Below are 27054 nucleotides of genomic sequence, written 5' to 3' on the forward strand. Positions count from 1 at the left end.
CTACAGATTAGATTTTTCCTATTCTAGAACATCCTATAAATAACACTGCATGCACCCTTTTATGTATCATTTACTTTCACTCAACAGGGTGTTTTTGAGGTTCACCCCAGTTGTTATCTTACCAGTAATTTGCTTCTTTTTCATGGCTAACCAGTACTCCACTGCCTGCACACATCGTAATCTCTTGTTTCCATTTTTTGCTATGAAGACAAAGCTGCTATGAACATTCATTGACAAGTCTTTGTAAGGACATAAGTTTTCATTCTCTTAGGGAGAAAACTTTGGAGTGAAGTTGCTGGAGTCATACTGTAAGTGTATGTATAACTTTCTAAGAATCTGCCAAATGAGGGGCACCTGGGTGGCTCAGTGGGTTGAAGCCTCTGCCTTTGGCTCAGGTCATGATCCCAGGGTCCTGGGATCGAGCCCCACATCGGGCTTTCTGTTCAGCAGGGAGCCTGCTTCCCTTCCTCTCTCTGACTGCCTCTCTGCCTACTTGTCATCTCTGTCAAGCAAATAAATAAAATTAAAAAAAAAAAAAAAAGAATCTGCCAAATGATTCTTTTATGGAAATGCTCTAAAAATAGTTTATTGTTCCTTTCCAGATATGCAACTTTAATGGAATTTTCAAACCCTACATACCAGTTGCCTTTCTCTGCCCCAAAAGGTGAAGAGGTGCAGAAAAGTTCTTTTCAATCTCTATGGAAACTCAGTGGACTGGAGTCCTCCAACATGGGGCTAAGAAGCAGCTGGTATACACTGCATTTTGTTTTTGTTTTTTAATATGAGATACTGAACTAATGAGAGGAAAGAGTCCCTTAAAGGACCCCCATGTAGGTACGACTAGTAAATCTGGTATGGAGGTAACTCTCTTCTAAGAGGGTTATGAAGCATATTTTCCCATATAAGGTGTCAGAATTGAATTTGCTCAATATCCTCCCTAAAGAATACCTCAGAGATCCTGTTTCTCCTGCTTCAGTTTTATGAAGTCTATCGCCATGACATGAGAGTTGAAGGTTTCCACTAGACTCTTATTTCCAGGGTACTTAGTATTCTAAGTAGCATAAGGGAAGAAAACTGAGCTCTCCCTCAGCATTCTCCCAACAAGGATCTGTCCCAGTGATTTGTCTAGACCAAGCCCCGCAGGACTGACAGACACCCATGGCTTACATAAATGTTCTAATTATATTATTCATCCCAATTTGGGAATAAAGAACCATCACTCACTCATAAATTAATGCACTTGCAATTCCCTTCCAGAATGTTGTTTTCTGATTCATGCATAGAAGCAAAGTCTATTTTGAATATAAAATAAAATAGGCAATGGAACTTTGACAGTCAAATAATCTTCATCTCAAAGCTATTTACCTGAGAGGGTCTACACTTCCCCATCTCTTGAATCTGGGCTATCCTATGACTTGCCTTGATGAATAGAATGTAGCAGAAATGATGGGTGTACTTTTGTACACACTCGCTCTCTCCCCCTTGCTCTCGCCTTTCCTGTACTTGGCTCCTGCCCTATGAGCACATCCAAGTCAGCCTGCTAGAAGGCAAGAGACAAGAGGAGAAATGAGCCATTCCAGCTGGGGCTAACCTAGACCATCCTCAATATACCCAGAAGCTGACCACAGATACTTCAGTGAGCCCAGCAAAGAGTAGGAGAACTTTCCAGCCAAAGCCAAGTCCACATTGCTAACCCACTGAATTGTGGGCTAAATAAATGGTCATTGATTTAAACCACAACATGGTGGGGGGGGGGGTTGGTCTGTTATACAGCAAAAGCTAAGTGACATATCGATCACAAGGAGAACACCTTCATCCCCATTAGTAGTGCACAGAGCCCCCTCCCACAACTTTCCTGGTCCCTCATGGCCCTGAGCTTTTATCTGCTTCCCTGGTCCTACTTGATCTATGCCTTCCTCGGCACACCTAACGCTGCCTGTTATGGGCTAAACTGTGTATCCCCAAAAATTCTTACGCTGAAGCTCTAACTCCCAGTTACCTAAGAATGTGATTGTATTTGAGACAGGGCCTTTAAGGAGGTGATTAAATTAGAATGAGGTCATGAGGATAAGCACTAATCCAATCCGCTGGCGCCCTTATAAAGAAGGGGAAATTTAGACATTAGACACGCAGACACCAGGGCTGTGCATATACAGAGACAAGTCTACATGAAGATACACCAAGAAAGTGGCCGTCTGTAAGCCAAGGACAAAAGTCTTGGGAGAAACCACTCCTGATGACACTTTCTCACCATTCTAGCTTTTAGATTGGTGACAAAATAAATTGCTGTTCTTAAAGCCACCCCGTTGTTAACATTTTGCAATGACCACTCTAGATGACAATAGTGTGACTATATATAGCATGCAAGGGGGAAATAACGAAGTTTTCCTGTATTTTCCCCTTACGATCACTCTGATAATTCCTTTCTTAAGCTTCTTCAAAGATCATTCTAAACACAAAGAATCCATATTTGTTGCAAAAAATGTTTTTACTAAAGCTACCACATAAAGTACAAAAAATAAGCTCACTTTTTGGGAAAAGGAAGCTAACTCGGACATACTCCTGCCACTTTCTCCCAAAATCCATTTCTTGCTACCTTGTTTCATTTGTCTAATACATGTCCCTTCATAGTTACTTGGGTTTTTCACTCAGTGCTCTAAATGAGAGTTCATTAGTACATACACATGTATACACAAAAACACACATGTAACTCTTCTAACTGTTACCCTAATGAGGGTCAAGCAGAAAACACATGCCTGTATTTCTTACCTTCCCATTGTGGAGTGTCTAGGGGTTAAAGCAGCCTTCTCCTGCGCCCCCCCCCCCCCCCCCGCCCCGGAGCAATCTCTCAGCTTCTATTAGATGAGGACTTTAGGGGCCATCTGGAAATGCTTAAAAAGCATTTGCCAAGGATTCACAGATAAAGAGTTATTTCCAAAAGGAAAATCCCACATATTCTCAAAGGAATGGACCAGAGGTCAAACATGCTGGAAACAAATGTGAGTCATCCCAGCAACCGATCCTGGCAAAATCACCCCTTCTCCCCCTGGCTCTGTCGTTCCATCTTCTGATTTTTCCATCTTCTGATTTTCTGATTTTGATGCCTAGGTCAGAGCTTTCCTTTATAGGAGAGGGTTATTAAAAAGTTGTTTATATAATTGAAGATCATGATTAATACAACTGAACATATGCACAAACCAGAAAACAATATCTAGTTATCATAGCAAAGAGGAGACTGTATATTTGGTTTTTGTTTTTTTCCCAAAAAGTTGCCCTGGAATTCTAATGAGCAGCTTCAAGCCAACAGCCTGTGCACTGGGTTTGCTTTTAATACCATCAATGTGGCTCTTGTCAAGGTTCCTAGGGAATGACCTTAAGCAAGAAAAGCCTTTGGGTTCTACCACACCTGCAATAAACCCACATGCAGCTCTAGGACTATTCACTGGGTTGCTGCTTTGTCCGGAGGTGCAGTAACACAATTCAAGAATCACTGCAGGACAGGGGCACCTGGGTGGCTCAGTGGGTTAATTCTCTGCTTTCAGCTCAGGTCATGATCTCGGGGTCCTGGGATCGAGCCCCGCATCAGGCTCTCTGCTGGGCAGTGAGCCTGCTTCCCTCTCTCTCTGCCTGCCTCTCTGCCTACTTGTGATCTCTCTCTCTCTGTCAAATGAATGAATAAAATATTTAAAAAAAAAAAAAAGAATCACTGCAGGACAAAACAATAATAAAAGAGGAGGACAAAAGGCGCCTGGGTGGCTCAGTGGGTTAAAGCCTCTGCCTTAGGCTCAGGTCATGATCTCAGGGTCCTGGTCCTGGGATCGAGTCCTGCATCAGGATCTCTGCTCGGCAGGGAGCCTGTTTCCCTCTTTCTCTCTGCCTACTTGTGATCTCTCTCTGTCAAATAAATAAATACAAATCTGTAAAAAAGTAAAAAAAAATTAAAAAGAGGACGCCAAGCCCTGAATAGGCAAAACAATATTGGGGGAAAAAAAAACCACAAGGCTGAAAGACTCATTCTTCATGATTTCAAAACTTACTACAAAGACACAGAAATCCGGCCAGTGTGGCACTGGCATAAGGATGGGCATATCGAACAACAGGCTAGAACTGAGGCTCAAGAAATAAACTCCTACATCACGGCCAACAGACTGTCAGGAATGGCACATGATTTCACTCACATGTGGAATTTAAGAAACAAAACAAATGAAGAAAAAAAAAACAAGTGACAAAGCAAAAAGCAGACACTTAACTACAGAGAACAAACAGTTACCAGAGGGGAGGTGGGTGGGGGGAGGGGTGACCTACGTGATGGGGATTAAGAGTTCACTAATCATGGGGCACCTGGGTGGCTCAGTTTGCATCTGCATTGGGCTCTCTGCTCACCTGGGAGTCTGCTTCTTCCTCTTCCTATGCCTCTCCCCACACTCTCGCTCAGGCACTCGCTCACTCTCCTCTTTAAGAAAATTCTTTAAAAACAGTACAGTTATGAAGAGCATGGAGTATTGTAGAGAATTGATGAATCACTATATTGAACACCTGAAACTCATAACACTATGTGTTAACTATGCTGGAGTTAAAAATTTTAAAAATAAATAAAAAATCAAGAATGCCAAGATCTTTCATTGGAGAAAGAACAGTTTCTTCAATAAGCTGTGCTGGGACAACCAGATATCTATATCAAAAGAACAAAATTGAACCCCAGCCTAATATATTAAAAAATTTAACTCAAAATGCATCAAAGCTTTAAACCACAAAACTCTTTGAAGAAAACATAAAGGTAAATCTTCATAACCTTGGCTTTGGCAATGGATTCTCATATAAGACAATGAGAGCAAGAACAACAAAGGTTAATTCAACTTCATCAAAATTTAAAAAAATTTTATGCACCAAAAGACATTATCAAGAAGGTAAAAAGACAACCTACAAGGTTACCTGGGTGGCTCAGTTGGTTAAATGATTGCCTTCGGCTCAGGTCATGATCCTAGATCCTGTCCCGCATCGGGCTCCCAGCTCTACAGGGAGTCGGCTTCTCCCTCTGACCTTCTCCCCTCTCATTCTCTCTCTCTCTCAAATAAATAAATAAAATCTTAAAAAAAAAAAAAAAAAAAAAAAGCCCTACAGAATGGGAGAAAGTTTCTGCAAGCCATATATCTGATACAGATCAAGTATTCAGAATAAAAAACTTTTATCAAAAGGCAATTGACCTGCTTAAAAAAACAGGTAAAGGAGTTGAACAGACATATCCCCAAAGAAGGTATACAAATGGCCAACAACCACATGAAAAGATGCACAACATCATTAGTTATCAGAGATGGAAAATCAAAACCACATGTGGTACAAGTTCATACCTGTGAAGACAGCTATGATAAAAAGAAAAGGAAAATAAGTGTTGGTAAGCATGTGGAAAAATTGGAACTCTCATACATTGCTGGTGGGAATGCAAAATGGTGCAACTAGAATAGAGAAGAGGGTTGCAAATCTTCAGAAAGTTAAGCACAGAATTACAAGGGGATCCAGAAATTTCATTCTTAGGTATATACCCAAAGCAGTTGAAAAGGACTCAAACACATATATGCACAGTTCAAAGCAGCACTATTCATAATAGCCAGGGACGGAAGCAGCCCAAATGCCCATTAATGGGTAGTGAACAAATTGTGGTATATACATACAACAGACATTAGTTTACTCAGCTATAACAAGGAATCGAGTACAGATACGTGCAATATAGCATAGATGAATCTGAAAAACATTGTGCCTACTGAAAAAAAGCCAGACACAAAAGGCCCTGTATTGTATCATTCCATTTATATGAAATATCCAGAGACGGAAAGCAGATTGGGGGTTGGCAGGGGCTGAGGAAGGAGAAAGTGAGGAGGAACCATATAACGAAATTTTCTTTGGGGTGATGAAAATATTTTGGAACTAGAGAAAGGTGGTAGTTGTACAAGATTGTGAATGCACTAAATGACACTGGATTGTTCCCTTTAAAATGGTTGTAGGGGGGCGCCAGGGTGGCTCAGTGGGTTAAAGCCTCTGCCTTCGGCTCAGGTCATGGTCTCAGGGTCCTGGGATCGAGTCCCGCATTGGGCTCTCTGCTCAGCAGGGAGCCTGCTTCCCCCTCTCTCTCTGCCTGCCTCTCTGCCTACTTGTGATCTCTATCTGTCAAATAAATAAATAAAATCTTCAACATAAATAAATAAATAAATAAAACAGTTGTAGGGAACCGGGATAGCCCAGTCAGTTAACCGTCCGACTCTTAATTTCAGCTCAGGTCATGATCTCAGTATTGTGAGGTCAAGCCCCACATTTCATTCCGTGCTGAGTGAGGAACCTGCTCTAGGATTCTTACTCTCCCTCTCCCCACTCCAAAAATTAATTAAAACCATAAAAAAACAAACAAAAAATAAAATGCTTACTTTGGTTTATGAAAATTTCATTTCAATTAAAGAAAGCAAGCCAAAAGAAGACAAGACGAGGCAGGCAAGGCAGCCCTGGTCGTTAAGACCGAAGCCCCGGAGGACGGCAGAAATGAGCAGCAGCTGAGGCAGTGGTGCCGGGAAACGTGGGTGGAGGGAAGAAGCTGAAATACCATAACACCATGAAAAGAAAACGGTCAATGCACAGAGATGGTCTTCCTAACTGAAGCGCAGCGTATCTGTACACAGTCTGGAATCCACAGAAACGTCACTTTGTAGAGTCCCAGGGGGCAGGAGAAGGTCCTTCACGTGGGGACAACATGGTCCCTGGAGTTCTTCCAGGCTGGTCCTTTACAGACCGTTTATGCCTTCACTTTTTTACAGAAGAAAGAGCATTGGGCTACAGAGGAGCAGAAGGTGGCCAGTTGGTTACGTAGCAATTAGTCTGGAGCCTCAGCAACATTCACGGGAAAGGAAAACAAGAAGGAACGTAGCGGGTATAGTAAGACGGGTCCCATGTATGCACCGCCTTGTTCTCAGGAACAGCTTACAGAACCATCTCGCACATTTTCCAGATGGGGAAACTAAGGCCCCGGGCTCCCGAGCTCCCATTCTGACCCCCACACCTGTAAGGCACCCTAGCCAGGTGAGAAATTAGAGAAGTCCCCAGGAGCACCATCCAGTTTGAAAGGAAACCTCTAATTGCTAGGGGACTTGGGGTTGACTTCTATTTCCCTATCAGATCCACTGAGACCCTGTGACAGATCTCTGGTGAGAGGATATACTGCACCTCCCCAAATTCGAGACCGCTGTAATTATTACTTAAGAAGTATAAAAAACATGATCATCACATGAGCTTCTTGTTGCATATTTTCTTTTTCTTCGGAACACTGCCTTCTCCCAGCAACCAGAAGGCTCCCGGTGAGACTGTCCGTCCTCTGGCTACACAGACGGGAAACTCAAACTGCCCTCCCTCCTGCCTTTGTGACACGGATTCCCCCCAGGGGCCTCAAAATATGGCAAGAAAGGCGGCAGCTGATCAGGGAGGTGGCTACAGCCCAAGGTCCCAGGCTGGTTCCTCTCCCGGGAGGGTTTATTTTAGTCCTGAGGCCTCCGTCGGTTGCCCTTTCCCACCTGAGGACAGCTGCCAGGCTGCCTGCTCCTCTTTTCATTTCGGAAAAGTAGGTAAGGACTTTTCAAATGCGACCATTTCCACTGGGCTTTCGCCATTTTGTTTTTATAGCACACAAAATTTACAAAGAGCAGAGCCAGGGGGTTTTTTTTGGTTTTTGTTTTTGTTTTTGTTTTTCTCCTCTCTTTTATAGAAACAGACCCAACAAAGCGAATAATCCCATTTGGCAGTGGGGAGTCTGTATTTTAGGCCTGGAAAAGACTCTGACACTCAACTCAAATGGGGAGTCTGGAACAGTGAGGGGAGAAGTCCTTGGTGTGCTGCCCACACAGGGGCCCCTGGGAAATGACACACAGAAGCAACTGTATTAGCATAATGACTTCAAGGGTAGCATCTCACAAGCTACGTGTGAAAAGCCCAAAGAGACTGAGAAATAGGCAAAAAGCTAAAATTTTCTATCCAGGACTGTGAGGCATTTTCTAGTTTCTTCCAGTCTTTTAGGAAATGACCTGGAACAAACAACTTGGCTAATACCACAAACTTTTAGATGCCTGCAACTAACTTCTTTGGAGGGTTTGAAGAACAGGACAAACCTTAAGTAGTTACTAGAGTAGAAAACTGACCTTTTTTGTCAAATGTACCCCACTATAATTTTATGGTTAATACTTTTCTTCTCTACCATATTTCTACTAAAGTATAGTTGACTCTAAGATTTTAAAAATAAAGATCAAATGTGAGCTGTTTGTTTTTTTTTTTTTTTACAGTGAACAAATGTATTCCCACCACCTAGCTTTTCCGAATAGCTGGCTTTTTATCCATCCAGCTTTTTAAAAGATGTATTTCACAGTAAGTTGCAGAATTCAATACACTTCGCCTCTAAACTCTTGCTGCTGGCATTTTAATCTTTTCTAGTTGAAGGTTGTGACTTCACAAGAGGAAGGAGGGAAAGGAAGTCAAATTTCATTGTACCTAGTTTCAGGGTCCAAGCTGAGATAAATTTGAGATTGTAACAAGGGATAGAGATCTTCCTGCGGAACCCAGGGAGCACCAGGAAGTACAGAATGCTGACCTCCACAACTGTTGGGTAAGTTATCTTCCCAAAGTCATGGTGCTGGCCCCACACCCAACTTCCCTCCTTCCAATCACCTTGTGAAAAGAAGCCCAGTTGGCCATGAACACCCAAGAAACAGGCAACAGATAGCCATCCCAGAAATAGAAAGATGGTGAGAAAAACCCTGTTATTGGCCAGGGTGGAGAATTCTCTCTCCTGAGGAGGACACCCATGGGTAGAAAAGGTGTGCCTTCTTGGTAAGAGAAGTAAAGGGTTAGAAAATTCTTCCTTTCCTTTGTTTTTGCTCTTTTCTCTCTTTTTTTAATTCCCCCACAAATCAGAAAAGGGCAGGAAACATTTGGGGCTGGGGTATGCCCACCGCTTGGAATGCCTCTGTCAGTAAAGACTAAGTGAAGGTAATGAAAAATGAATGGAAGGTCAGGGCTGACCATTCATTGACCAAGCAGAAGACTTTAGATTTTTCCTAACTCTGGCCCAGTCCAACTGACCAGGAAAGGGAAGGAGAGGGAGCCGCTGGGCAGCAGCATGCCCAGGAAGGAATGGCCTCGTCAGTTTACACACAAGTACCCCAACTTTTTTTTAGAACCTTCCAACACACATTATATTCATAAACACACCCACTTTTCCATTACCTCCATTGCTCTCCTCTTCCTCTTGCCAATCTTTCTGTATACTAACCTTCATTCAGGATCCATTTTCCCCCAAAAAGTGACCCTAGGATTCTGCACTTTTGAAGGTTAGCAGTGACATCTCAGCAGCCAAACCCAATCATTTTACTTATTTTAGAGACAGAAAGAGATTGAGGAGAGAGATCTCACCATCCTGAGATCATGCCCCAAGCCGAAATCAAGAGTCTGATGCTTAACCCACTGAGCCACCCAGGCACCCCCAAACCTAATCAGTGTAGTCATAATCTGTGACTATAGCGCATTAAGTTAACAAACGCAAATAGCACAGGTTCCTCCAAGACACATCAGTTCACTTTCTTTGGAAAACAGTGCTGCCTCCTGTTTTTAATGAAAAGTTAACAAGCTGAGAGATTCAGGCGTGCTAACAAAGTCTTATCTCAGAGGTTTTTCTCTCACATTCTGAAGTTGCACATTGCCATTAGCCAAATGTGGCTTCTGAGGACATGAAATATAGCGGGTCTAAACTGAGATTTAAGTATAAGATATTCACCAGATGAAAGATACGTAAAAATCTCATTAATAATGTTTTTATTAATTAAATGTTCAAATAATAATTAGGATGTGCTAGGCTAAAGAGATTATTAAAATTAGTTTCAGCTGTGATCTTGGACTTCCCAGCCTCCAGCTCAGGCTGCTATAACAACCAATTCTTTTTTTACTTTTTTAATGAGGCTATAGGAAAAACTGGAATTTCATATGGGGCTCACCTGAAATTTCCACTGGATTGTACTTTTGTGCTCTACTGAATTGAAGGTGGCCAAGGAAACACCATCTAAATCTCCCTAAAAAGTTTGTGGGAGAAAATACTCTTAAAGGCAAAGGTCAAATATTAGGGCATAAAAAGGAAGGTTAAAAGAGAAAGAAAAATAACATTTAGTATGTATGCTCAAAAATGCCACTAGCGGAGTAACTGCCAATCATACAATCACACAATATCCTTGCCTCCTTTTCTTAGGGCACTAAAATCATTATTCAAGATGATGCTCATCTCAGGAAAGCCTTTGAAGTCTCAGACTTTATTTTTTTTAACTCTAATATATATAGACATTTTATTCACTGACAACGACTAATTCACTGGTATCTCCACACTGCGATCTCTTTAGGACTTGGATATTTGAAGCAGTAGCTTACTACCTTCTCTAGGGAAGAAAGTGCATTTAAAGTGCTCCTGAGAGTGCAGAAGACTTGTCCCAGGAAATGGCTAAAAGCCTCAGGGATGAAAAAATGGGTGTGCAGGGGTGAGGGAATAACCTGGCATGCTGCTAGGGAAAGCAGACAATCCAGGGTCCCGGCCAGATACCACTGGGTCCCTTTCCACTGTCCTGTGTGCCCATCTCACGGCTTATATGTGTTTTGCTTCTAAGGAATGGCACTTGCCTATTTCTTCAGAGGAATGTCCCTTAACTATTGGAGCTGCTTCGCCCGCAGGTGCAAAGAACCAAAATGCTCCCAAGTTCACAACCCCTCTCCCACTAGTCCACTGCTGAAGGCTGAGGCAGGGATAGAAAACACCAGCCCCCCACCCTGAGGCAAAAGGAAGAGGTTTTCAGGAGCCATCATGTTCCAGAGCTTTCCTCCAGGATCAAGGCTGACGCAGGGACTCTGCTTGAAGTATTTCCCTGCTTGCTTCTTCCCTCTCTCTCCAACTCATTTGTTTCTCCTGGGAGCACTGCCTTAATAAGACACTTGCACAAAAATCCCTCATCTCGAGTCTGGTTTCTAGAGAGCTCAGCTCAAGACTCTTGTCATGCATGAATGCGCTGTAAGAAAACATGAAACCAGATTCCTGTTGTACCAGGAACAAGGGCATCTATATATAATACTTAGGAGTTTAAAATAACTGCACTATCTACATCTTAATAAGAATCATCTTTTTTACTAAAGAGCATTGCAGCAATGCTAGAACACAGGTCTTAGGTCTAAAAAAAGATGCTAATAGCTGGCTTCACATACACACACACACACATCACTATATATCTATGTCTATATCTCCAGGTGTGAGAGAAATTAGAACAGCATGTAAGGCTCCAGAGTAGAGGTAAAAAGAAAAGAGAATTCAACATTAAAGTTTAGTAAGCTCCCTACCTGATGTTATAAATTCTGCGCATAATCAATATTTACTACAAACAATTTAAAATCATTCAGAAAGCAAGCATCCCTAAATTTAAGTAAATCTTCCAAACTGCAATACCGCAGGAAAGAAGGAATCACAGGTTGTTCTCTTTCTTTCCATGAAATCTGAAGACCACCTTTGGTTTGACTACACATACAGATTCCTCTTCACCAAAAGACACCCTGAAGCTAGAATTATAAAGGTGAGGGTAATTAATCCAAGAGTAGTCCTTTTGGTCTATATATAAATATTTTCTATTTTAGGAGCAGATGCCTAATACTGATAAAAAGCCAAGCTGAATGAGACATGAATAAGAATATATTCACCTTGTGCCATTACAGGAATTAAAACACATTCTGAATGCCTACTGTGCACACAGCAGGCCTAAAACTAATGTTTTGAAGTAATGCACAGAGGTACTGATGATGGGAATCAGGGAGAAATAAAGCAGGTGTTCAAGATAAAACCAGAAGAGTTCCAGCTCCCAGCTCTAGAAGTTCCCAATTCTGAACATGGGAAGAGATTATAAAAGAATACGATTTCAATTCAATGCCAAGAAAAACCTGTCTCTTAATACAAGATACCCAACAATCAAATGTTCCTAGAGTTGAACTTGCAGAATTTTTAAATAAAGGACAGAGGGAAGTAAAAGAAGAAATTCTTTCTTTGGGAGGAGGGCAAGACTAAGGTAAGGACGACCACCTCCTGGTGACATGTGGGGCCCCGATTCCAATCCGATCCTATTTTAAGGTGGGAAAAGAAAAGGAGCCCACATACTAGGTTAGCTGTCTTAGGCCCCCAAACCATTCAGAGCCTTTGTAAAATAAAGCACATGGCATTTACAGCACTTCATATAGAGAAGCTTCTTCTTGGAACTTAGAATATTTCACAAAAAACTTCTGTCTTTTTAAAACTTTTTTATCAAGTGCTTATTTTTGCTAAGCACATAATTCTTCATGTATAATCAGCTGATGAAAATGATCTATTTCTTAAGGATAACAACTATTATGCAGAGACAGTGAGCAGTCCAGAAAAATGCAATAAAGGCTAAAAAGCAGATGTCATGTCTACACTGATTTAAAGTCTCTGGAGAATTATGTAGCAACCCCCTACCCCAGCACTGGTTTGCCTGCTAGGATATGGTTTATGAGTCATCGTGAAGCAGTAAATAACAGTGCCTTGACTAAAAATAGATAGGGACATTCAATAATAAATCTACTTTCCTGATATCCTCATGTCAGCATTAAATAGCCGATCTCTTAGAGAAGTGTGATTCTTCTCTCCCCTCCCAGAAAGGCTGGAAGAAAATCAGCTACAGACCCCGCTGGAAGGAGTGTGTGACAGAACTTGCAGTGTGGAGGGGAAAAAGTAACACTAACTTCAAATGCCTGGAACCTGAAGTTCACGTACCAAGATAAAGAATAAAGTTGGTTTTCTTTTTCAGGTGTTCACTATAAAATGACTTCTTGTCTGTTGGAGTAAGAAACAATATAGAGTCCAAGTGTTGCCCTTGGACAGCAATTAGGAAACAGGAATCTGATTAAGGGGTCAGGAAAGAACAATCTCTCATATTCACCAGGATCCCAGCTCTAGAATGAAGCACTGGCAAGTTATAGTTTGTAAATAAAAAGAATTGGCCATATAAAGATACTTCTGGTTCCCATTTCAGAATTTCTTTAAAGATTTGTAAAATGGAACTCTAGAGGGGCACTGGGAGAGAATTTATTTATATCATCTCCACAGATAGTTTCCCACAAAACGGACAGTGTCTGACCGTAAGCGCAATTGTGATTTTTTTTTGCACATCTGTGGGAATCTTCTGAAACAACACCTACATAGGACTGAACGCAAGTCATGCATTTCTCCTCAGAAAGAACTGCAAAGGATAGTTACTTAAATAATACCAGACTGCTCACTAAATGCAGGCCATATTACCACAGACAGCAAGTAGAAAATCTAGTAAAGAATGAAATGGAATGAATGAGCTAGAATCTGGAAAGTGCTGGGGCATTAATGCTCCACTGCATGAAGGAAAGTGTCTGGGAATCAGTTTTGAGAGGCATTTCAGTACTTCAGTATAAATCAAGGGGAAATTCACTGTGTAGAAAGTTCTAGAATGCCACAACTAGAAACTCTACCGCGGTGGGCAGAATACTCACCAGGCAGGTCTGGATGGGCTGCGAGTGACGTCCACTTAGTTAAACCCACAGCGTCGTCCTCTGTGAAGCAAGGAGACACAGACCAGAGAAAAATCAATGTGAAGGCCCTTCAGGATTTTCGTGTAAAGAAACAGCTTTTTGCACTTCCAAATCACTACCTATGATATTTTTTAAAAAGGCATTAGAAAGTCACAATAATATAATAGTGACATTAATTTCCAAATGAACAACAAAGATACACAGTTATCAAATCAGAAATATGACTGCTGGGCCAGCCTACAGAATTTATACACGCTTTTTACCAAGCTGCTCCTCTACGCAACCTCTTACTAAGATAATTAAGGAGCAATTGAACAAGGCCATCTAAAATCTTTTAGAATATAATGATCTTCTCCTGATTAACAGTAAAATGTCCTTAGATGAACCATAATTTTAAGAAAAAAGTTTGCCCTTTCAGCAAAGAGCAGGGCTGAACACAAAAGATTTGCAGCTATCTACAGAGATAATATTTCTACAGAGAAAGTATTTCTGCTGTGCGTTTTTTGTTGTCTTTGTTAACATGTTGCTTATGTAGATTCTAGATTTGACACTTAACTTTTGGTTTGCTGAAAATTCAGATTTTGAGATCCTTCCAAGATGGGTTTGGCATTCAGTGTGTGTGTGTGGTGGGGGAGGGTCCCAGGTGGTATCAGCAGTACACAAAAGTTAAGAGGAAGACCATTTGCACTTGGGAAGAAGGGCAGCAGCAGAAAATTTGGCAACTGAGAAATGGGAAAATGATGTCTGTACAAGTTAAATTGGGTTATCACGAACATCATCACCGATGTATATAGATTTCTACAGTAGGGTCCTAGGTAGGATGATACACCCACAATGAAAGACTAGGCCAATAAAAAGAAAGAAGCAGGGGCGCCTAGGTGGCTCAGTGGATTAAAGCCTCTGCCTTCGGCTCAGGTCATGATCCCAGGGTCCTGGGATGGAGTCCCGCATCGGATTCTCTGCTTGGCAGGGAGCCTGCTTCCTCCTCTTTCTCTGCCTAGTTGTGATCTCTGTCAAATAAATAAATAAAATCTTTAAAAAAAAAAAAAAGAAAGAAAGAAAAGAAAGAAGCGAACATGTATTTATGTAGACAGATATAGAAAAAAAATCAGGTCGTGGTATTAATTTTTTTAAAAACACTCTAGAAGTGTAATATATGTACCATGACTCCACCATGTTAAAACAAACCTCACAGTCTATGTATAAACATTGTTAGATGCACAGCATGTATCTGGAGGGATAACAAACTTGAGTTTGGCTGCCTCTAGAGAATTGGTACTGAAGGGAGTAAAAAAGAAAAAAAAGAGGGCACCTGGGTGGCTCAGACAGTTACGCCTCAGACTCTTGGTTTAGGCTCAGGTCATTATCTCAAGGTCCTCTGAGTCCCACATCAGGCCACCTCTGAGTCCCACATCTGAGTCTGCTTGTCCCTCTCTCTTCCCTTCTGCTCGTCCCCTTCCCCGCCCCCTTGCACACTAGTGCACTGTCTCTCAAATAAAATCTTAAAAATAAATAAAAGGGCCTTTGCTTTGTAATCTAACATTTCACCATTATGTAATCTTTTACCATGAAACTTATTGCTTTTATAATTGAAACTGAAAGAGAAAGAATCCAATTCATCCCTTTCTAGAAAAAAAAAAATCCATTTTAAATATACAGAATTACAGAATATCCAGTATCATGTAAGCTTACTTACTGATTGAATGAATATTGACTATGACCCAGGTTCTAAGCATGGATTACATTATCATATTAAATCCACATAAGAACTCTAAAACATATATATTGTGATTATTCCCATCTTTATATAGAAAACTGACACATGACCCTTCAGGAACCACACAAAACTGGCATTCAAACCCAGGAACCTTGATCCACGTTTAGTGTCCATGATATTGCCTCCTGTACAGCACTTATCCTATTTTCATATTACATTTATATTTGTAATGAAGTCTCATAAGAAAGTACTGAAAACCATCATGGATACCCCCAGCACCTAGCACAGTGCCTAGCACAGTGCCTAGCATATACTGTGCTCAGTATGTCTTCACTGAACAGGTGAATAATTAGGTAGCCTGCCTACAGCTGGAAAATTAAACTATGTAACTACTTTATGCCTCCTGGGCCTAGGAAACAAGCTGACTTCTAGAGACACTCCTTGATTAATGATCCTACCATTCCATGCTCCTCATTTTGAGAAACAATTTGCCACCCAATCCTCCTTGTAATAAAATATTTAAAGACTGTACGTGGTTTCCTTTTCCTTCTCTAATCCCCTGGTAACTACTCTGCATAAAACTGATGCATCATTCCATAAACCTTCCTAATTCTGTGCACAGCTCGGATACTGCAACATTTCAGGAAGCCAAGGATGACATACTTATCTACCAAAAAGTGAAATGGTATAAACAGTTTGTCGTAAACTATTTAGCTATTGGCATATGGCAGAGGAGCTACTATAACTTAATGCTGCAGTCATAGATGAATCAAGGCATCAACCTACTGTCTTCTTCTAATATTATTACTCTATGTGTTAAAGGGTACAAATGGGTCCTTGGTAAAGCAGAGACTGTGCGTGCAAGTGAGTTGTGTGTAAGTCTCTGAATGTCTGTGTTTATGTGTATCTTTGTGTGTGCTTTTGGTCTTTCAAAAGTGGAATATTTCTCTATAACACAGAAAGCCAATAAATAGACAAAAACTCAAATTCTAGAATCCGACTGGTGCTGATAAACAAAAGGCTGCTTTAATTCAACAGGGTGTCAAGATTAATCAATGTGGAGAGAATCTACTCAGGAAATGTGTTGGGACAACGGGATAGCCACATGCAAAGGAATGAAGGTGGACTCCTACCTCACACCAGACAGAAAAATTAGCTCAAAATGGATCACACATGTAAATATAAGAGCTAATACTATAAAACTCATAGGAGTAAAATAACATAAGTAAATCTTTGTGACCTTGAGTTAGGCAATGGTTTCATAGATGTGGCACCAAAAGCACAAACAATGAAAGAAATTATTTGACTTCATCAAATTAAAAACTTTTATGTTTCAAAGGCCACTATAAAAAAGGAGAAAAATAACCCACACCATGAGAAAAATTTTTTGCAAATCATTTCTCTAATAAGGAACTTGTATCCTGAGTATGTTAAGAACTACTGCAGCTCAACAACAAAAAGACAACCCAATTTAAAAATGGATAAATTATCTAAATAGGTATTTCTCAAAAAAAAAAAAAGATACACAAATACACGGAGAGATGCTCAATCATCAGAGAAATGCAAGTTAAAATCATAATAAGCTGTTACTTCACACCCACTAGGATAATTATAATCAGAAGACCAATTATAACAAGCATTAGTGAGAATTCAGAGACATCAGAACGCTCATACATTGCTTGTGGAAATAAAATGGTGCAGCCACTTTTGAAGCAGTCTAGCAGTTCCTCAAATGGTTAAACATAAAATTGCCATACGGCTAACTAACTCCACTCCTCGGCATGCACCCAAGAGTAATAAAAGCATATGTCCATATAAAATAAACTACATGCTTTTTCATAGCAGCATATTCATAATAGCCAGAAAGTAGGAACAATCCCAGTTTCCAACAAATGATGAATGGATACACAAAATGCAGACAGAAGAAGACGGCCTTTAACTCAGCAGTAAAAGAACGCAACGCGTAGATGTGGGACATCATAGATAAACCTTAGGAAGCATTCTACTAAATGAAAGCAGTCACAAAAGACCACATGTGCTAGGATTCTGAGTACATGAAATGTCCTCTTCTAGGCAAACCCACAGAGATACAGAGCAGGTTAGCAGGTACGTAGGAATGGATGGGCAGGGAAGAACAGCTCGTGGGTGGGGGTCATGGAAGTGCTCGAAGATTAAACCGTGGTAACGGTTGCACCAAAACTCACTGAAAACGTGCATTTTAAATGTGTGATCTTTATGGTAGGTAAACTATATTTCATTAAAGCTTTTTTTTTTTTTTTTTTTTTTAAGGCTGCCTTTCGGGGAGTCTGCCCGTGGATGTTAGTTGGCTTTTTAAAAAAATGACAAAGCACTTATTCAAACTCTTCAAGGAAACCCAGTAAGTGGTGAATATTTACACTTCTAAAAGACCTGCTGTCATAATTCTCCATGGGATTCCTTGTGATGGGAAACACGTATTATCGTATCTCACCCTCACTAAAGAGGAGCACACGCACGGCACTGCTTCCAAGCCATAACCAAGGACCAACATCTCACTGCAAACCACCAGTAATGATAGACATCGTGGTGTTTGCGGTATGGTCTTATTTCAAAGCAACAGGGGAGCTGTAGCCCAGGGTGAAGATTTCCCAGTAGAGGGAGAAAAAATCTACAAATCATTGAGGGGGACACTGTCAGGTCGGTTTTGGTACATCTCCCTACTGAACACAAAAGGACTGGCATTTAACACCCTCCCCCAGATACTCAGTATTGAGGTTTCGGTTTTCAAAGGAAGAATGACTGGGCAAGACTGAATCAAAACAGCGTCAGTTCACCCTGATCTGCTTCTGAACGTGGAAATGATTGCTTTGTAAACCATGTTTGAGAAGAGTCACGTTGGTGAGTTCAAGCAGCCTGACAAACCATCTGAAACCTTTGTTGCTTAAATCAGTAACTCTTTTGGTTCCGCTTGTGGTCTCAAGTTTGCAAGAAGGGCAAGAGGTCAGGACCTCACACACAGGCACTTTCCAAGTCTCTGCAGGGTCTGATGGGTTAGCACAGCTTTGGGCAAAGCTAGTCAAATTGTCAAGCCCACCCTTAAAGGATGTGGAAACAGGCCCACCCCTTGCTGGGCCAGCGCACCCTTCTAGGGCGTGGGTGCAGGGACGGGAAGACGTCATGGCCATTTTTGCAATCTGCCACAGCATCGTGACCCAACTTGGAACACTGCCTTAATGATCCATGGAGAAATGTCTTACAATCTCATTACAGTTTATTATTAATGGTGCAGCTTACATGTAAGGTACGGGTAACTTACATGCACAGATGGTTACTAACGCCTGTCTTCTCTTCACGGAAAACAGTCTCATTCTTCTATTGAAGTATAGCACTATGAATAGAGTTTCATAGCTATTTACCAGAGTCATGTTACCATACTGTCACACAGTTGCTGTCTGTGTGTTTTTGCTTGTTTTCTGTTTGTCTGTTTTTACCCGGTGCATTTTCTTTTTAAGCAAATATATGGAAATGGAAAAGATGAGTAATACATTCAGCTGTCCGATTTGGCCAAATCCATACAAGTGGCTCATGAAAACCCAAAGTTTAGAACCCTGCCAGGTAGGACAATGCTTCTCAAACTTTGAAATGTGTATAAATCACCAAGATTATGTGCCTGATACACAGATTCTGTTCGGGATAGGTCTGAGGTGGGACCAGAGATTCTGTAACTTTAGCAAGGTGAGGTTGGCAGTGTGCAAACAAGCTCAGAGGAGCAGGCAGGTAGAAGGGCAGAGGCCTGACCATCAAATCAAGCAGAGGGCAGCCTTTACTAGCTGTGTGGTCTCCAGCAGCTGACCTCACCTCTCTGAGACCATCTCCTCCTCTTTGAGACGCAGGTCATATGAGGACCCATTTAGAAATCTGGGTCAGGGTAAAAGGAGTTGAGATGCACACCAGGGACTAGGAGGGCGCCAGCCAGGCAGAAGGGCCCAATACTGGCTTGTCTTCTTTCGTAGTTAATGACTTCCCACACGGTCCTTGAGCGGAACTCTAGGTTAAGAAAGTAAGTGGGCAAGCCAGAAGGACCCGGCATTAGCCCAGAGTGGCACCCTGTCACGACAGTAAGAGTAAATGGATTTTATAAGCATCTATTGCCAAAGCAATCACATTTGATATTTTTTGCAAATTGGCATTTATTGAGCACCCACTGGGTGCCAGACCCTGCTCCTGGCTCTGAGGACAGGACAGTGAACAAAAAACAAAGTCCAGGGGGCACCCGGGTGGCTCAGTGGGTTAAAGCTTCTGCCTTCAGCCTGGGTCATGATCCCAGGGTCCTGGTATCGAGCCCGGCATCGGGCTCTCTGCTCAGCAGGGAGCCTGCTTCCTCCTCTCTCTCTCTCTGCCTGCCTCTTTGCCTACTTGTGATCTCTATCTGTCAAATAAATAAATAAGAAATCTTTAAAAGAAAAGAAACTCCAGGTCCTCACTAAGCTCACACCCTCCCATTCTCTGTCTCCCCAACGCATCCTCTCTCCCCTGGGCCATACTGGGGAGGCTGCTAACCAGCATGGTCTGACTATATACATGTTTCAACAATCACCTTGGGAACCTGTGAAGTTTGAGCTGGTTGCCAACATTAAAAATGGGTGATTCCATATACATCTCTGGAGCGCCAGCTTCTCTTGGAAATCTGGAAGATTTGGCATCACAGACCCAGAGTGCTATGGGTAAGGCAGCTGCTGCTGAGGGCATCTGTCCCTTCTAAGAAGGCCTGGGTTCTCGTTCCCCACAGCTTCTCTCCCTACCCCAGCCCCATCTCTTCCACCCAGACAACTCCCTCACCTATGTTCTCCTGCTCCCTCTTCTCCCCCGAGTTCATGAGCCCTAAATTAAAAGCACTGTCAGGGGTGCCTGAGTGCCTCAGTGGGTTGGTCCTCTGCCTTCAGCTTGGGTCATGATCTTGGGGTCCTGGGATCAAGCCCCGAGTCGGGCTCTCTGCTCAAAAGGGACCCTGCTTCCCCCCACCCTCTGCCTGCCTCTCTGCCTACGTGTGTCTGTCAAATAAATAAATAAAATCTGTCTTTCAAATAAATAAAGAAATAAAATCTAAAAAAAAAAAAAAGGCACTGTCAGAACACTTATAAGCATGAAGGAAGGGGCTTCCTCCTCCCTGTTCTGCATATTCTCCTTTACCATCATACAATCAATGTCCTGCAAGAGAGCAATTTAGCACCTCGCTGAGTCTCCAAGCCCCGGTTTGAGAAACCACTCTAAACTCTGCCCAGAAAAGTGAACAGCTCCCGTAGCTGTCATTAACTGTGGCTAATCAGCTTTACAAGCTGTAACGGGGGGCTCTTAATAGGAGCGTATTCTGAGTTATTTTGGGACTTTTTTTCCCTAAATAATAACAGTTTGCAATTACCCACCTACATTTTTTTTTTTTTTTGCCTGATTTCCCGCATGCACCGGTTTTCCAGGGCTGCCACAAACTCTGCACCTTAAAACAACACATATCCATTAGCTCTTAGCCCTGCCGGCCTGACGTTGGTTGGGCACGGTGGCTGGATTCCCTGTTCAACATCTCACAAGGCAAAAATCAAGATGCCTTTGAGGCTTCCTTTCCCGATGCTGACAAGTAACTGGCTTCCAAGCTCAGTCGGGCTATTGGCCGATTTTATTTACTTGTAATCACAGCACTGTGGACTCCTTTGCTTGCTGGCTATCAGCTGGGGGCCGCTGCCAGGTCCTAGATGCCACCTCCACTCCTGGCCATCTGGCCCCCACCATCTTCCAAACCAGAGGTAGAGCATTTCCCATGTGTGGAATCCTTCTCTCTCCCTTTGAATCTTCCTTCAGGCCTTTACAGGGGCTTAGATGATGAGGGCAGGTTCACCAAGGATAAGCTCTCACTGTCCAAGCTAACTGTGCTATGCATCATAAGCTAACCACAGGAGTGGCACAGCCCCAACCCTGGGGATAAACAGGGTGCACACACCAGTGGGTGGGTGCCGTGGGGCCATCTTGGAATTCTGCTTACTACACCTACTAATCGCAAGCCTGTCTTTGTCTCTCTGCCTGTGGTCTTCTTCTCAGGCTAGGAGCTGAAGTCATGTCACAAGAGAAGCTAACTGACCAACAGAGGGAAGCTATGAAAATTAAAACCAAAGAGTATATATATATATATATATTTTTTTTTTTAAAGATTTTATTTATTTATTTATTTGACAGACAGAGATCACAAGCAGGCAGAGAGGCAGGCAGAGAGAGAGAGAGACAGAGGAGGAGGAAGCAGGCTCCCTGCTAAGCAGAGAGCACGATGCGGGGCTCGATCCCAGGACCCTGGGATCATGACCTGAGCTGACTGAAGGCAGAGGCTTTAACCCACTGAGCCACCCAGGTGCTCCCAAAGAGTATATTTTTAACAACTCTTGTGTTCATCATTAGAAGCGTTCATGTTCTTAGGATTCCACTATCTTACCTCAAGACTGCACATACTAGCCAAATTCCAAATCTACAGCAGAGGTTTCTCCCCTTTCACTTAAACTGAACCGTTATAAAACTAAATCTCTAGAATACTGACATTCTAAAAAGAGGAAGAGGAAGAAACAAAGATGAAAAACAAGCACAGACTAGTACCTAGAAGGACAAAAAAAAGTTTTTAAGACAGGGACCAAAAAAAAAAAAGCCATGGGCTGAAATTTTTTAAATTAAATTATGTTTTCTACATGGCATCAATTAATTCAACTGCTTTTTCACCTAACTGACTTATTTGTAAGTTACAGAGACAACATATACAAAACCTTGCTGATATTTAAAGGAAAAGGATAAAGATAATTAAAAAAGCATGCTTCATACATCTACAAGCACAAGACTTTTTTTTTTTTTTTTAAGAAAAAGAAACTTTTAGATCTCTCTTTGGAAACACATTAGGTCAGAGAGCAAAAATGGACAGATCAGGAACAAATAATAGTAATAATTACCAATTAATGAAAAATTACTATGTCCAGGTATCGCTCATTGGTTTATGTGTATGAACCCATCAAGTCTCACCAAACTCTGTAGATGGAAACGTTTTCCTAAAGAGGACATGAAGACACCTGGCAGTTACATCACTTACCCAGAGGCACATGGTAAGTGAGCAAAGCAGCAGGGCTTTAAACCCTGATGATCTGGCACCAGCCCACTTCCTTGTAAGCCCTGCATCTGACTCACCCACCTGGGCTTCCAGGGCTGGGAGACAGGGGCGCTTTCTGCACCTTCTATACAGCACAGGTGGTGGCTGAGTGCTTATGCACTATATTCAGATAGATCTGGCTCACAGCCATAGCCAAGGGACAAATGTCTCTGCCACCCTGCCAAGAGGTGTTTCTATCATTTGCATAAAGACGCCCTCTGTACCAGCAGCAGCCTTAGGAAAGTTATGAAATAACTCAAACATGCTGCTACCCCCAAGATCTTTATTGGAAAAGTGGGGAGGGGGGCGTGGGCAGGGAGAGGAAAAGTAGAAGTGATCTGTTTTTCACTCCTTATAAACCCACCCTTTTCCACTACTCTGCATTCTGAAATTCAGAGATTATGAAAAGATAGGAACAAAGCAAAAGCTAACACTAGAAGCAAAGAAAAAAAAACCACGGGCTCCCTTTCCTTCTGTTGAAACCAAAGTGAGCTTTCCTCTAGGTCATGAGAAAGGAAGAAAAAAAAAGAAGGAAAGCGGGGGGGCGGGGGGGAGGCGCCTGGGTGGCTCAGTAGGTTAAGCCTCAGCCTTTGGCTCAGGTCATGATCTCAGGGTCTTTGGGTCGAGCCCCACATCAGGGTCTCTGCTCAGCAGGGAGCCTACATCCTACCCCCCTCCCCCACCTGCCTCTCTGCCTACTTGTGATCTCTGTCAAATAAATAAATAAAATCTTTTAAAAAGACAGAGAGAGAGAGAGAGAGAGAGAGAAATCTATAGTTGAACCACCTTACACCTTATACCTTTCCCATTAACTTCCTCTAAGCTACCAGCAGCACAGATGGCAAGAAACCCACGCTTAGCAGTTGTAGTAATAAGTCACTAGAAGGGGAGGTGGGATGGGGAACCCAATACCACATGTTGACTTTTGCATGGAACATACATTTGCATTCAAGATTCATTTCCACACCTAGGTTGGATGAACCCACAAGCTGGGTGGCATTCCCTAGGGTTCTTTCCTGGTACTTGCAAGGCATGACCGAGGACTGGTTCCACTGCCAGGACCCTCTGTGCAAGGAGCGAGAGGCTGGAACTAGACCTCCCTCAGTCCTCTCTATGGCTCACCTCTGATCCCCATCTCAACTTCAGAGTCCTACGGGCAGTCACATAGCAGAAATCACCGAATCATCAACTTAATGACAACGACATGTTTTTTGTTGTCTGTATTTGTAATATATTTAATATTTTACCTATGTATTCTTTATATTATGTATAAAGACAAATTTTGTCAGAGACGCCTCCCTTCAGTATGATGCTTGGCGGTGTTGCTTGTTGTAGGTCTTGGTCTTTACACAGTTTTATTTGCTAGAATTTCTCACGCTACATAGTTTGCCTGAAACTTGCCAGGCACTGAAGCCAGAAAAAGTTTAAGTATGTTCCAGATGGAACAAAACCCTTACGGGCTCTGGCTGCCTGTGGTCATCAGTGAGCCTCGGAACATTTGAGCAGGGTCTCAGTTTCAGAAACCTGGATGTGTGCCAGCCCAGGTAATTATTCTCGGCCTACCTAATTTCCCCAGGCAATTTAACTGAAAATGGTATTATCCGTCACCTCAGTTCTCATCTGCTCTGAAGTGTCCCTGTGTCCTGCTTCTTCCCTCCATTATAAGCTAGCTGAGCTGGTTTCTTTTTGAAGCTTAAGTTGAAAAAAGTGTTTCGGAATCTCTCTAGGGGGAAAATATCAGATAAATATGAGCCACTTAATTAGTCGCAAACCAGTGTACTGAATAGTGTTGGCAGCAGTGGTAAGACACCCCCCCACCCCCGACTGCCTACCCTTATGAACAGTCTCTTTTACAGATAGAAATACAAAGGGTGTCTTACTGAAAAACTGACCACCACCCCCCCAAAAAAGAGAGAGGAGGCAAATATGAAAGATCTGAGAGGATTTCACTCTTCTTGAAATCATTTTAAAAGGCACTGTTCCATTGTTCATTTCCAAATAAGCTGATTTAGAGTCAGTAGAACAAAATATAACACCTGACATAGGAATGCCTGAAACTCAATGAAAACACAACAGAAATGTACTTTCTGATTACTTCCAACAAACATGAATTATGCCAGGGCTCTCCAACATTATATACAATGAAAGCCATAGAGGTGAGTTACACTTGTAATTTTAAACTTTCTCGTAACGATGTTTAAAAACTAAGATACAGGGGGCCCCTGCATGGCTCAAGTTGGTTTAAGAGCCTGCCTTGGGCTCAGGTCATGATCCCAGGGTCCTGGGATATACCCTACCTTGGGTTCTCTGCTCAGTGCGGGATGTGCCTCTCTCTCTCTCCCTCTGCCCTTTCCCCTCCCACTCCTGTTCCCATTGTTGTATGCTAATAAATAAAATACTTAAAAAAAAAAAGTGTGAAAAAACAAAAGACTACTACTCAACAGTAAAAGTAAAGATCTGACAACAGCTTGAATGGATCTCAAGAGAATTTTGCTCAGTGAAAAAAGCTCACCTCAAAAGTTACAAACTACAGGAGACTCCCTTTATATGGCCCTCATGAAATGACACAGGTATACAGATGGAGAACAGATTAGTTATTCCCAGGAGTTAGGGGAAAGGGAGGAAGGAAGGGAAGGAAGCAGGTGGCTATAGCTATGGAAGCTTAGCAGAGGGAATCCTTGTGATGGAATTCTGTATTTTGACTGTGGTGCTGATCATATGCATCTATACTGGTGATTACACAGATTTACACAGACACACGTACATGCACATGTGCATGAAACTGATAAAATCTGAATAAGGTCAGTGGATTGGATCAATGTCAATTTCACGGTTATGATATACCATAGTTTTCGAAGAGGATACCAGTGGGGAAAAAAAGAAAATACCAATGGCCTGGTGGATCACTCTGTATTATTATTTTACAACTGCATATGAATCTACAATAAGATCAAAATTAAAAGTTAAGAAAACCTGAATTTTAATAATATATTTAACCCTACATTACAGAATTTTCTACCATAATTGATGTACATGCAACCAATATAAAAATTGAGATATTTTACTTTTTTTGTTGTTGTTGTTTAAATTCTAAGTCTCTGGAATCTAGTGCATAGTTTACCTCAACAACACATTGAACTAGCCACATTTCCAGTGTTTGATGGCCATGTGTGGGCTGCGAGTTCTAGTACCGGGCACCAAAAAGACCTTAAACTAAGCCTAATATCCATTTCCCAGTCCTATCAAGTGGCACATTCTAACATGAATCATTGTTGCTTTCTGGAAGTCTCTCACAGAGCAGGTTCATAATGAAACCCTCAGAGCTTAAAGAATCACTGAAAAATATGATCTGACTGGGAGAGAAAATTTCATCAGTGGTACCAACCTCAATCTCTTTTGGACCACAGTTTCATGACAAAAATAACTAATCCCTATAAAAGAGACCTCTAGTAGCTTCTATGAAATAATGCCTAAGAAGAGTTTTAAGAGCTATATTACACGACCCTGAGATCAAAACCAGAGGTGAGATCAAGAGTCGGATGCTTAACTGACTGAGCCCCCCAGGCACCCTTCAAGAATTAAGATTTTTAATTATTTTTGAACCTTTGTGGGTTTTGTTTTGTTTTTTTCTGTTGTCTCTCTGCTTTCCTACTTCTCCTTGGTGATTAAGCTTCTTAAAGTGAGAAGGTCTTGTAGGTTTATTCTTTAAAGCTATGAAACTGTAAGACCCCATCTTCCTCTAACGGTAATCATGGAGGAGAAAGAAACAAGTGTGTAATGGCAGCTTTGAAAAAATACATTAAATTAGGCTAAATCTCTTGGGACGCTGATAAGTAAAACAACAAGCAGACCGGGTTCTCAGACCAGGTCTGACAAAAAGCTCAGGGCTCAATCTCAAAAGACCTGTGCCAACCCCATCCACCAAAGAAAGTAGGAAAGCAGTGAGAAATCACTATTCCCAAATGGAACCTTCAAGAATAGGTTACAGAATGGGAGAGACTGACCGTTGAGAATACAAGACCATTAATCTCTCTTGGACCTACTTTCCTGGTTTCTAAAGCAGCAAAATTATCTATCTCGGTCATTGTTGTGTAGTTAAATGGAATAATACATGAAAAGTGCCTATCACATTCCTGCAATCCTGAGTGGGTGTTCAATTACTGTCCTTTCCCACTCTTTTCTATACTCAAGGAACTACCCATCAAGAGAAAATGATCTGTGCATGGGAAACCAACAATAGTAACATTTGAAACTCAAGAACTATCGTTCTAGAGTAATACCAAGGAGAAAAATGTCATTTTAATCTATTGTGATTCACTTCTAATCTGTTAGTAGGAAGCTGGTTTCGCAATCAAGCTAGGGATATAGCCCTCCTGAGACAGTGGTACAAAAGCAAGTATGCCTAAGGCAGAAGCCCCAAAATAATTTTAAAAAAATGGAAACTGTACTGGTTTCACCAGAGAATCAAGACCTCAAAAACTTTTATATATTCATGTTCTTTATAAACATACAACGTATCTTCTAGTCAGCAAGTGAGAGTAGAAAAAAAGACTATGATACGGCTTAG

The 27054-nt window shown here is 41.8% G+C and overlaps 1 protein-coding gene across 5 annotated transcripts in view; it reads right to left on the reverse strand.

Annotated features, from left to right (window-relative positions):
* PLCB4 (phospholipase C beta 4) overlaps positions 1-27054 on the reverse strand; it is a 409496-nt gene that overhangs the window by 232852 nt on the left and 149590 nt on the right. For all 5 annotated transcript variants that reach the window (XM_059406549.1, XM_059406552.1, XM_059406553.1 and 2 more), the window contains exon 3: positions 13582-13641. The gene's annotated coding sequence lies outside the window, so the exon portion shown is untranslated. The remainder of the gene's footprint in view (positions 1-13581; positions 13642-27054) is intronic.

The sequence above is a fragment of the Mustela nigripes genome, chromosome 7 (assembly GCF_022355385.1).
Source record: "Mustela nigripes isolate SB6536 chromosome 7, MUSNIG.SB6536, whole genome shotgun sequence".
NCBI classification, from domain to species: domain Eukaryota; kingdom Metazoa; phylum Chordata; class Mammalia; order Carnivora; family Mustelidae; genus Mustela; species Mustela nigripes.